The sequence below is a fragment of the Panulirus ornatus genome, chromosome 7 (genome assembly GCF_036320965.1).
Source record: "Panulirus ornatus isolate Po-2019 chromosome 7, ASM3632096v1, whole genome shotgun sequence".
Classification (NCBI taxonomy): domain Eukaryota; kingdom Metazoa; phylum Arthropoda; class Malacostraca; order Decapoda; family Palinuridae; genus Panulirus; species Panulirus ornatus.
Window position 1 is genome coordinate 43,198,735 of NC_092230.1, and position 10,000 is coordinate 43,208,734.

The following is a 10,000-nucleotide window of genomic DNA, read 5'->3' on the forward strand; positions in this document are numbered from 1 at the left end:
TGTGTGTGTGTGTGTGTGTGTGTGTGTGTGTGTCTATGTATGTGTGTGTATGTATGTGTCTGTGTGTGTGTGTGTGTGTGTGTGTGTCTATGTATGTGTGTGTATATATGTGTCTATGTGTATGTGTGTGCGCGTGTGTGTGTGTGTGTGTGTGTGTGTGTGTGTGTGTGTGTGTGTGTGTGTGTTTTTGTGTGTATGTGCGTATGTGTGTGTGGGGGGCTATGTATATATGTGTGTGTGTGTGTGTGTGTGTGTGTGTGTGTGTGTGTGTGTGTCATCTCCACGTGTTAGTAGTGTGTCATAAACTGTTACAGGTGTGTCAAGTGTCACACACACCACCACCACAGGTATACCAAGTGTCATCTGCTTGTGTGACACACACACACGTGACGCTGTGTCACACACGTGTGACGATGGTATGCCACACGTGACGCTGTGTCACACGTGTGTGACGCTGCTGTGCCACACACGTGTGACGAGGATGTGTCACGTGTCATATAGTGGGCCAGAGAACCATGCTGGCTGGCGTACACCACCTCTGTGTCATGTTGACCAGTGTCATGTTGACCAGTGTCATGTTGGCCAGTGTCATGTTGACCAGTGTCATGTTGACCAGTGTCATGTTGGCCAGTGTCATGTTGACCACTGTATGAGTGTAACTCTCCAATCACCTCATGTTCAGTCGAAGATCATACTGTGTAGTTACGTGTCGTCGACTCTAATAAACATCCCAGTGCATCTGGGTGTGTAAGTGTATATATACACACACCTCTCACACACATGTGTGTGTTCTTGATCCTAATCGTATGTTCTTGTATGATTAGTGAACTAATCCTAATCGTATGTTCCTGTATGATTAGCTACCTAGTGACACTGTTACCCTCCCAGTCGTGTAATGTCTGTATTTATCATGCCAATTTGGTGACTACGACCACTCAAGCTTTATTTATTGAATTCATTTATCAATGACCTTCTTAGCCCCCCGCCATGGCATTGACAGTCATGTATTGACTGGAGGGCTGTGTTCACACCTGGCATAGTCAGTCATGTATTGACTGGAGGGCTGTGTTCACACCTGGCATTGTCAGTCATGTATTGACTTGAGGGCTGTGTTCACACCTGGCATTGTCAGTCATGTATTGACTGGAGGGCTGTGTTCACACCTGGCATTGTCAGTCATGTATTGACTGGAGGGCTGTGTTCACACCTGGCATTGTCAGTCTCTATTGACTGGAGGGCTGTGTTCACACCTGGCATTGTCAGTCTCTATTGACTGGAGGGCTGTGTTCACACCTGGCATTGTCAGTCATGTATTGACTTGAGGGCTGTGTTCACACCTGGCATTGTCAGTCATGTATTGACTGGAGGGCTGTGTTCACACCTGGCATTGTCAGTCTCTATTGACTGGAGGGCTGTGTTCACACATGGCATTGTCAGTCATGTATTGACTGGAGGGCTGTGTTCACACCTGGCATTGTCAGTCATGTATTGACTGGAGGGCTGTGTTCACACATGGCATTGTCAGTCATGTATTGACTGAAGGGCTGTGTTCACACATGGCATTGTCAGTCATGTATTGACTGGAGGGCTGTGTTCACACATGGCATTGTCAGTCATGTATTGACTGGAGGGCTGTGTTCACACCTGGCATTGTCAGTCATGTATTGACTGGAGGGCTGTGTTCACACATGGCATTGTCAGTCATGTATTGACTGGAGGGCTGTGTTCACACATGGCATTGTCAGTCATCTATTGACTGGAGGGCTGTGTTCACACATGGCATTGTCAGTCATCTATTGACTGGAGGGCTGTGTTCACACATGGCATTGTCAGTCATGTATTGACTGGAGGGCTGTGTTCACACATGGCATTGTCAGTCATGTATTGACTGGAGGGCTGTGTTCACACATGGCATTGTCAGTCATCTATTGACTGGAGGGCTGTGTTCACACATGGCATTGTCAGTCATCTATTGACTGGAGGGCTGTGTTCACACATGGCATTGTCAGTCATGTATTGACTGGAGGGCTGTGTTCACACCTGGCATTGTCAGTCATGTATTGACTGGAGGGCTGTGTTCACACATGGCATTGTCAGTCTCTATTGACTGGAGGGCTGTGTTCACACCTGGCATTGTCAGTCTCTATTGACTGAGGGCTGTGTTCACACCTGGCATTGTCAGTCATCTATTGACTGGAGGGCTGTGTTCACACCTGGCATTGTCAGTCTCTATTGACTGAGGGCTGTGTTCACACCTGGCATTGTCAGTCATCTATTGACTTGAGGGCTGTGTTCACACCTGGCATTGTCAGTCATGTATTGACTGGAGGGCTGTGTTCACACCTGGCATTGTCAGTCATGTATTGACTGGAGGGCTGTGTTCACACCTGGCATTGTCAGTCATGTATTGACTTGAGGGCTGTGTTCACACCTGGCATTGTCAGTCACCCTTGGTGTTTTTCTTTTCATGATCGACACACACACACACACACACACACACACACACACACACACACACACACACACACACACACACACACACACACACAGCAGAAGATTTTAAAAGTCTCCTTAGAAGAGATTGGAATATCTTATCCTTTTTTTATATGATTCAGTAACTTATCTAGTTCTGTGTGTGTGTGGTGGGGGAGCAAGGGTGAAAAACTCCAAGACAGGATTTGAATACTGTCCAGAGCATCTCGTATGCATACAAACGTCAGTGTATACGACAAGAGATGAGGTGTGGGAGGCGTTTCAGAAGAAGGTGAGAGGATGGCTCCTACGACCCAGGCAAAACGAGAGAGAGAGAGAGAGGCGAACCCGAGGGATAGTGTTACATTTTGGACCTGTTTCTCCTCTCCGGCTCAGGCTACTGGTGGATGCTTATGTCACCCTTCAAAACGGGTCGGTAATATCTGGGGGGGGGGGGGGGGGGGGTTAAGGTATTAAAAGGGTCGTTTGAGTGTCCCGCACTCAAACCGCTCCAAATGACTCAAAAGTCTCCCTCGACTCCACTACTTGGAGCGCACACGGGATCGTATTCCCCTTCGTAGAGGATCATGAGAGGTGGTTGCTCCCAACCCCCCAGTGTAGAACCAGGAGTGGGTTTCCTGTGGGCCATGACTCTCTCTCTCACTCAGTCGAGGGAACCAATTTGTCCTTTTCCTTCTTTTCTTTTTTTTCTTTTTTTTCAAGGACGAATAGAACCGCCAAACTCGAATATGCTTCTCAAGTTTGGTCACCACCGCAGCTAAAGAAGCACAAAGAGCTGATAGAGAGGGTCCAGAGGAGGACAACTAAACTAGAATATGCTTCTCAAGTTTGGTCACCGCAGCTAAAGAAGCACAAAGAGCTGATAGAGAAGGTCCAGAGGAGGACAACAAAACTCGAATATGCTTCTCAAGTTTGGTCACCGCAGCTAAAGAAGCACAAAGAGCTGATAGAGAGGGTCCAGAGGAGGACAACTAAACTAGAATATGCTTCTCAAGTTTGGTCACCACCGCAGCTAAAGAAGCACAAAGAGCTGATAGAGAAGGTCCAGAGGAGGACAACAAAACTAGAATATGCTTCTCAAGTTTGGTCACCACCGCAGCTAAAGAAACACAAAGAGCTGATAGAGAAGGTCCAGAGGAGGACAACAAAACTAGAATATGCTTCTCGAAGTTTGGTCACCACCGCAGCTAAAGAAGCACAAAGAGCTGATAGAGAAGGTCCAATAGAGGAAGACAACATTCACAGTGCTGCGTATATATATATATGCCTTCCGCGTGTCATTTGGAATGCCCCATTTTACCATTTACCTCTGCCCGATGGCAAAGGGGGAGAAGGAGGTGGAGGAGGAGGAGGGGAAATTTGTGGCACTGCAGGTCACCATGGTTAGTGCTGTGCCATTGCGAGGGTGCACAGGTAGGACCAGGCCTTGTGCCATGGTGTGGGTAGACATGCCCAGCTCCATGGCGTATTGTGTGTGGGGGCGTATTGTGGGGGGGGTCGGTCCTGGGGCTTGGACGACGCACCTGGGGTCAGTATGCTCGGCTCCATGTTTGCGTATGCTCGACGTGATGATGGGTATGTTCGACCTCGCTGTGGGTGTGGTTAGTATATCAAGACCACTGGTTATATCTGGCTCCAGTTGGGGGATGTGGTGGTGTTAGAGATGTCAGGCGCCATGGTGGGGCATACGCGCCACAGGAGGTGGTAGCATGAGTAATGCCTCTGGCAACAGGGTAGGTATGCCCCAGGCAGATGGCTGGGTATACCCACCACCTGGCGCCCTGTTGGGTATGCCTGGCATTAAGAGAGGGACGTCTGACACACCAGTGTGGGTATGCCTGGCATATGAGTGTGTACATCTGGGAACAGGGTGGGTATGCCTGGCGCCAAGGTGGTGGCACCAGGTCAGGTATGCTCCAGGTGGTGGCACCAGGTCAGGTATGCCCCAGGTGGTGGCACCAGGTCAGGTATGCCCCAGATGGTGGCACCAGGTCAGGTATGCCCAGGTGGTGGCCCCAGGTCAGGTATGCCCCGGGTGGTGGCAACAGGTCAGGTATGCCCCAGATGGTGGCACCAGGTCAGGTATGCCCCTGGTGGTGGCACCAGGTCAGGTATGCCCCAGGTGGTGGCACCAGGTCAGGTATGCCCCAGGTGGTGGCACCAGGTCAGGTATACCCCGGGTGGTGGCACCAGGTCAGGTATGCCCCAGGTGGTGGCACCAGGTCAGGTATGCCCCATGTTGTGGCAGGAGGTCAGGTATGCCCCGGGTGGTGGCACCAGGTCAGGTATGCCCCGGGTGGTGGCACCAGGTCAGGTATGCCCCAGGTGGTGGCACCAGGTCAGGTATGCCCCAGGTGGTGGCACCAGGTCAGGTATGCCCCGGGTGGTGGCATCAGGGTCAGGTATGCCCCTGGGTGGTGGCACCAGGTCAGGTATGCCCCGGGTGGTGGCACCAGGTCAGGTATGCCCCGAGTGGTGGCACCAGGTCAATTATGCCCCAGGTGGTGGCACCAGGTTAGGTATGCCCCAGGTTGTGGCACCAGGTTAGGTATGCCCCAGGTTGTGGCACCAGGTTAGGTATGCCCCAGGTGGTGGCACCAGGTCAGTTATGTCCCAGGTGGTGGCACCAGGTCAGGTATGCCCCAGATGGTGGCAACAGGTCAGGTATGCCCCGGGTGGTGGCACCAGGTCAGGTATGCTCCAGGTGGTGGCACCAGGTCAGGTATGCCCCATGTTGTGGCACCAGGTCAGGTATGCCCCGGGTGGTGGCACCAGGTCAGGTATGCCCAGGTGGTGGCCCTAGGTCAGGTATGCCCCGGTGGTGGCACCAGGTCAGGTATGCCCCAGGTGGTGGCACCAGGTCAGGTATGCCCCAGGTGGTGGCACCAGGTCAGGTATGCCCCATGTTGTGGCACCAGGTCAGGTATGCCCCGGGTGGTGGCACCAGGTCAGGTATGCCCCGGGTGGTGGCACCAGGTCAGGTATGCCCCTGGTGGTGGCACCAGGTCAGGTATGCCCCAAGTGGTGGCACCAGGTCAGGTATGCCCCGGGTGGTGCATCAGGTCAGGTATGCCCCGGATGGCACCAGGTCAGGTATGCCCCGGGAGGTGGCACCAGGGTGGGTATACCCGGGTGGTGGCACCAGGTCAGGTATGCCCCAGGTTGTGGCACCAGGTCAGGTATGCCCCAGGTGGTGGCACCAGGTCAGGTATGCCCCGGGTGGTGGCACCAGGTCATGTATGCCCCAGGTGGTGGCACCAGGTCAGGTATGCCCTCGGATGGGGGCACCATGTCATGTATGCCCCAGGTGGTGGCACCAGGTCAGGTATACCCCGGGTGTTGGCACCAGGTCAGGTATGCCCCGGGTGGTGGCACCAGGTCAGGTATGCCCCGGGTGGTGGCACCAGGTCAGGTATGCCCCAGGTTGTGGCACCAGGTCAGGTATGCCCCAGGTGGTGGCACCAGGTCAGGTATGCCCCGGGTGGTGGCACCATGTCATGTATGCCCCAGGTGGTGGCACCAGGTCAGGTATGCCCTCGGATGGGGGCCCCAGGTCAGGTATGCCCCAGGTGTTGGCACCAGGTCAGGTATACCCCGGGTGTTGGCACCAGGTCAGGTATGCCCCAGGTGGTGGCACCAGGTCAGGTATGCCCCGGGTGGTGGCACCAGGTCAGGTATACCCCGGGTGTTGGCACCAGGTCAGGTATGCCCCAGTGGTGGCACCAGGTCAGGTGTGCCCCGGTGGTGGCACCAGGTCAGGTATGCCCCAGGTTGTGACACCAGGTCATGTATGCCCCAGGTTGTGGCACCAGGTCAGGTATGCCCCGGGTGGTGGCACCAGGTCAGGTATGCCCCAGGTTGTGGCACCAGGTCAGGTATGCCCCGGGTGGTGGCACCAGGTCAGTTATGCCCCAGGTTGTAGCACCAGGTCAGGTATGCCCCAGGTGGTGGCACCAGGTCAGGTATGCCCCGGGTGGTGGCACCATGTCATGTATGCCCCAGGTGGTGGCACCAGGTCAGGTATGCCCCAGGTGGTGGCACCAGGTCAGGTATGCCCCGGGTGGTGGCACCAGGTCAGGTATGCCCTCGGATGGGGCACCAGTTCAGGTATGCCCCAGGTGTTGGCACCAGGTCAGGTATGCCCTCGGATGGGGGCACCAGGTCAGGTATGCCCTAGGTGGTGGCACCAGGTCAGGTATGCCCCGGGTGGGGGCACCAGGGTGGGTATACCCCGGATGGTGGCATCAGGTCAGGTATGCCCCGGGTGGTGGCACCAGGTCAGCTGAGTATGCCCCGGGTGGTGACACCAGGTCAGGTATGCCCCGGGTGGTGGCACCAGGTCAGGTATACCCCGGGTGGTGGCACCAGGTCAGGTATGCCCCAGGTGTTGGCACCAGTTCAGGTATGCCCCGGGTGGTGGCACCAGGTCAGGTATGCCCCGGGTGGTGGCACCAGGTCAGGTATGCCCCGGGTGGTGGCACCAGGTCAGGTATGCCCCGGGTGGTGGCACCAGGTCAGGTATGCTCCTGGTGGTGGCACCAGGTCAGGTATGCCCCTGGTGGTGGCACCAGGTCAGGTATGCCTCTGGTGGTGGCACCAGGTCAGCTGAGTATGCCCCCAGGTAGTGGCACCAGGTCAGGTATGCCCCGGGTGGTGGCACCAGGTCGGGTATGCCCCAGGTATTGGCACCAGGTCAGGTATGCCCCGGATGGTGGCACCAGGTCAGGTATGCCCCGGGCGGTTGCACCTGGTCAGGTATGCCCCGGGTGGTGGCACCAGGTCAGGTATACCCCGGGTGGTGGCACCAGGTCAGGTATGCCCCGGGTGGAGGTCGTGGTAGAGTTGCAGGGGGGGGAAGGTGATTGGGGGAGAGGACGTGACGTCACGGAAGATCGATGGCGGGGTGGTGAGGAGGGGGAGAAGGATTGAGGTGGGGAGTAGGGTCGGGGAGGGGAGGGGAGGTGAGGGGAGGTTGGTGTGGTGGCGCCCCGCTCCCCTCACCTGCCGGGCCGAGCCCCTGGGCCGCCGCCGCCGCCGCCGCCCACCTGGTGACTGGGCCCACTCGGCCCTCCCATTGGCGGAGGCGCGTGACGTCACAGGCCAGAGGGTGAGGTGGAGCGGGGCGCCCCCAGGCGTCTTGGCCGTGGCGCCGGGAGAGAGAGAGAGAGAGAGAGAGAGAGAGAGAGAGAGAGAGAGAGAGAGAGAGAGAGAGAGAGAGAGTTGGTGTGGGAGAGCGAGGCGAGGGAGCGTGTGGCGCCACAGTTGTTGGCTCCGGGCTCTGCATGAGGCCACCACCGCCACCGCCACCGCCGCCAGCCATCGCCAGCCAGCCAGCCATCAGCCAGTGTCGTGGGTTCTCCTTCCACCAAGCCAACCACCCCACCACTACCACCACCACTACCTCCACCACCATCACCACCATCACCTCCACCACCTCCTCCGTCGCCACACACTCCAGGTAGGCCCACACTCACACACTCACACTCACACTCACTCACGCACCCTGACTGGTATTTTTACATCTGGCACAGTATTTCCACTTCAGTGTTAGAGTGTAAGAAGGGGGGGCGGGCGGGAGCAAGGGGGGGGGGGGCGTCGTCGTCGTCGTCCGCTGGGGGGGCTTGTGTGTGTGTGGGGGGGGGGGCGGCGGGGTGATGATGATGATGGCTACGATCAAGGAAGGACCTTCGGGGGGGCGCGGGCGCGCGCGGCGCCCCCCCGGGCCAGGCCAGGCCGGACGGTGACAGAACCTGTGCTCCTGAAGGAGGAGAAGGTCACCGGGCCTGCTAAAGGGAGAGAGACAGACACACACACACACACTCACTGCGCTCCCCCAGGCCCGCACTCACGGCGTGTACCAGCGAAGGAATGTGTGGTCTCTGGCCCCGCTGGGTGGCCCGCTGGTCCAGGCCCCCCCGTGGTCCAGCCAGGCCACCTTTAATGCCGGTGGTGGGCCCCTGGGTTGCACCTGGGCGGAGGAGGAGGAGGAGGGCGTGATGGTAGCCTGATGGGGGGGCAGGTGAGTGTGATGGTGGTGGCGAGCGGTGGCGAGCGGCGGTGAGGAGGGAGGGGGACGCCTTGCCCCTTGATTGATTCTCTGCGCAGGAATCTGGCCGAGCAGTGACCTCCTGTGGTCGTGGCGCGCCACGCCTCCCTCCCCGCCACCTCCGCCTGCCACGCCAGCCTCCTGCCTCACGCCCCTGGGCTGCTCTCTCTATCCCCCTTCCCCCCATCTTCTTCCTCCTCAGGACGCGCGTGGAGGCTCCTCCTCCGCTGCCTAGGGTGAGACGTAGCAGCCAGCCCAGCCCGCCCGCCAGCGCCTCCGCCCGCGCGCGCCCCGCCGCCGCTCACGCCCCGCGCGCCGCCGCCGCCCCCCCCCACCACCGCACTGGCTGGAGTGATCGCCTGTGGTAGACCAGTGTGGTGGTCACGCCGAGAATCAGTGATGCTGTGCACGTGTGGTGATGGTGAGTGGCCCGCCCGCCCGCGTCCCCCTTTTTGATACCTGACGGTGGAGTAGACCAGCATCGCCAGCGACCTGCGTCTCTCTGTGTGGGCCTCCGTGCTCGGCGGCCCAGTGTTCCGTTCCGTTCCCTGCGTCCGCCAAGGTCCACCTCGGCCATGCCTCGTCCCTCGGTTTAGCCCCTCAAGTGCTCCTCGAACCGTGTTGTGGCTGCGTTCGCCCTCGACTCTCCTCCGACCTCACCACCTCCTCCTCCTCCTCCTCTTCCTCCACCGGCCGCCAAGGGCGCAGGTGTTAGCGTGGCACTCGACCCTGTGCCTGAGTGTGGGGTCACCCTCGATCTTGCCCAAGGGCTTGAGTGCACCTTTCCAAACCAGACCGCTCGCGCGCGAACGCGCGCGCGTGTGTGTGTGTGTGTATGTGCCCCCAGGAAAATTTTTTCTGTGTCTTGTGGAGAGAGAGAGAGATTCCCCCTCCCCTCTTCCCTCCCTCCCTCCCTCTCCCTCACTGTGAAGAAACAGACTCGTGGGTAAAGCTCAGTTGAAAGAAGAAAAAGAAAAGTGCTGCTGATCGGAGCGCACAGGAGGTGTTCCGTCGAGGCGAGGGGCATTGGTACACGGGTCTCCAGCGCCTCCAGTGTATGCTGATCGTAAATGAACGCGTAGTCTTGTGTTTCTGTAGGAGAGTACAGCCCCGTGTGTCAACAACAACAACAACAACAACAACAACAGTGAACCCTGCGGTGGTGACCCGGGACATGTGTGTGTGTGTGTGTGTGTGTGTGTATGTGTCCAGTCGGGCCTAGGAATGTGGAGAAGGCAAAGTGGAGGAGGATGGGATATGTGGGGGTGAGGGTAGGGTATACGTGGGTGGAAGAGAGAGAGAGAGAGAGAGAGAGAGAGAGAGAGAGAGAGAGAGAGAGAGAGAGAGAGAGATGTGGGGCGGTGGAATGATGATGTGGTGGCGTTATAACAGCTGACCTCGGTGGACAAGTGGAAGAGACGGGAGGTAGACGGTGGTGGATGGGACAGGAGGGGGTTTGTA

At 57.6% G+C, this 10,000-nt stretch overlaps 1 protein-coding gene across 8 annotated transcripts in view; it reads left to right on the forward strand.

Moving 5' to 3' along the window:
• The window catches only part of Mef2 (myocyte enhancer factor 2), a 1,047,678-nt gene that overhangs the window by 859,261 nt on the left and 178,417 nt on the right, over window positions 1-10,000 (forward strand). The window contains exon 1 of one of the 8 annotated variants that reach the window (XM_071663619.1): window positions 7,724-7,951. The exons of 6 other annotated variants lie outside the window; for them this stretch is intronic. The gene's annotated coding sequence lies outside the window, so the exon portion shown is untranslated. Of the gene's footprint in view, window positions 1-7,723; window positions 7,952-8,254; window positions 8,961-10,000 lie in introns of those variants that run through there. One more of the 8 variants, XM_071663615.1, reaches the window with a different exon arrangement.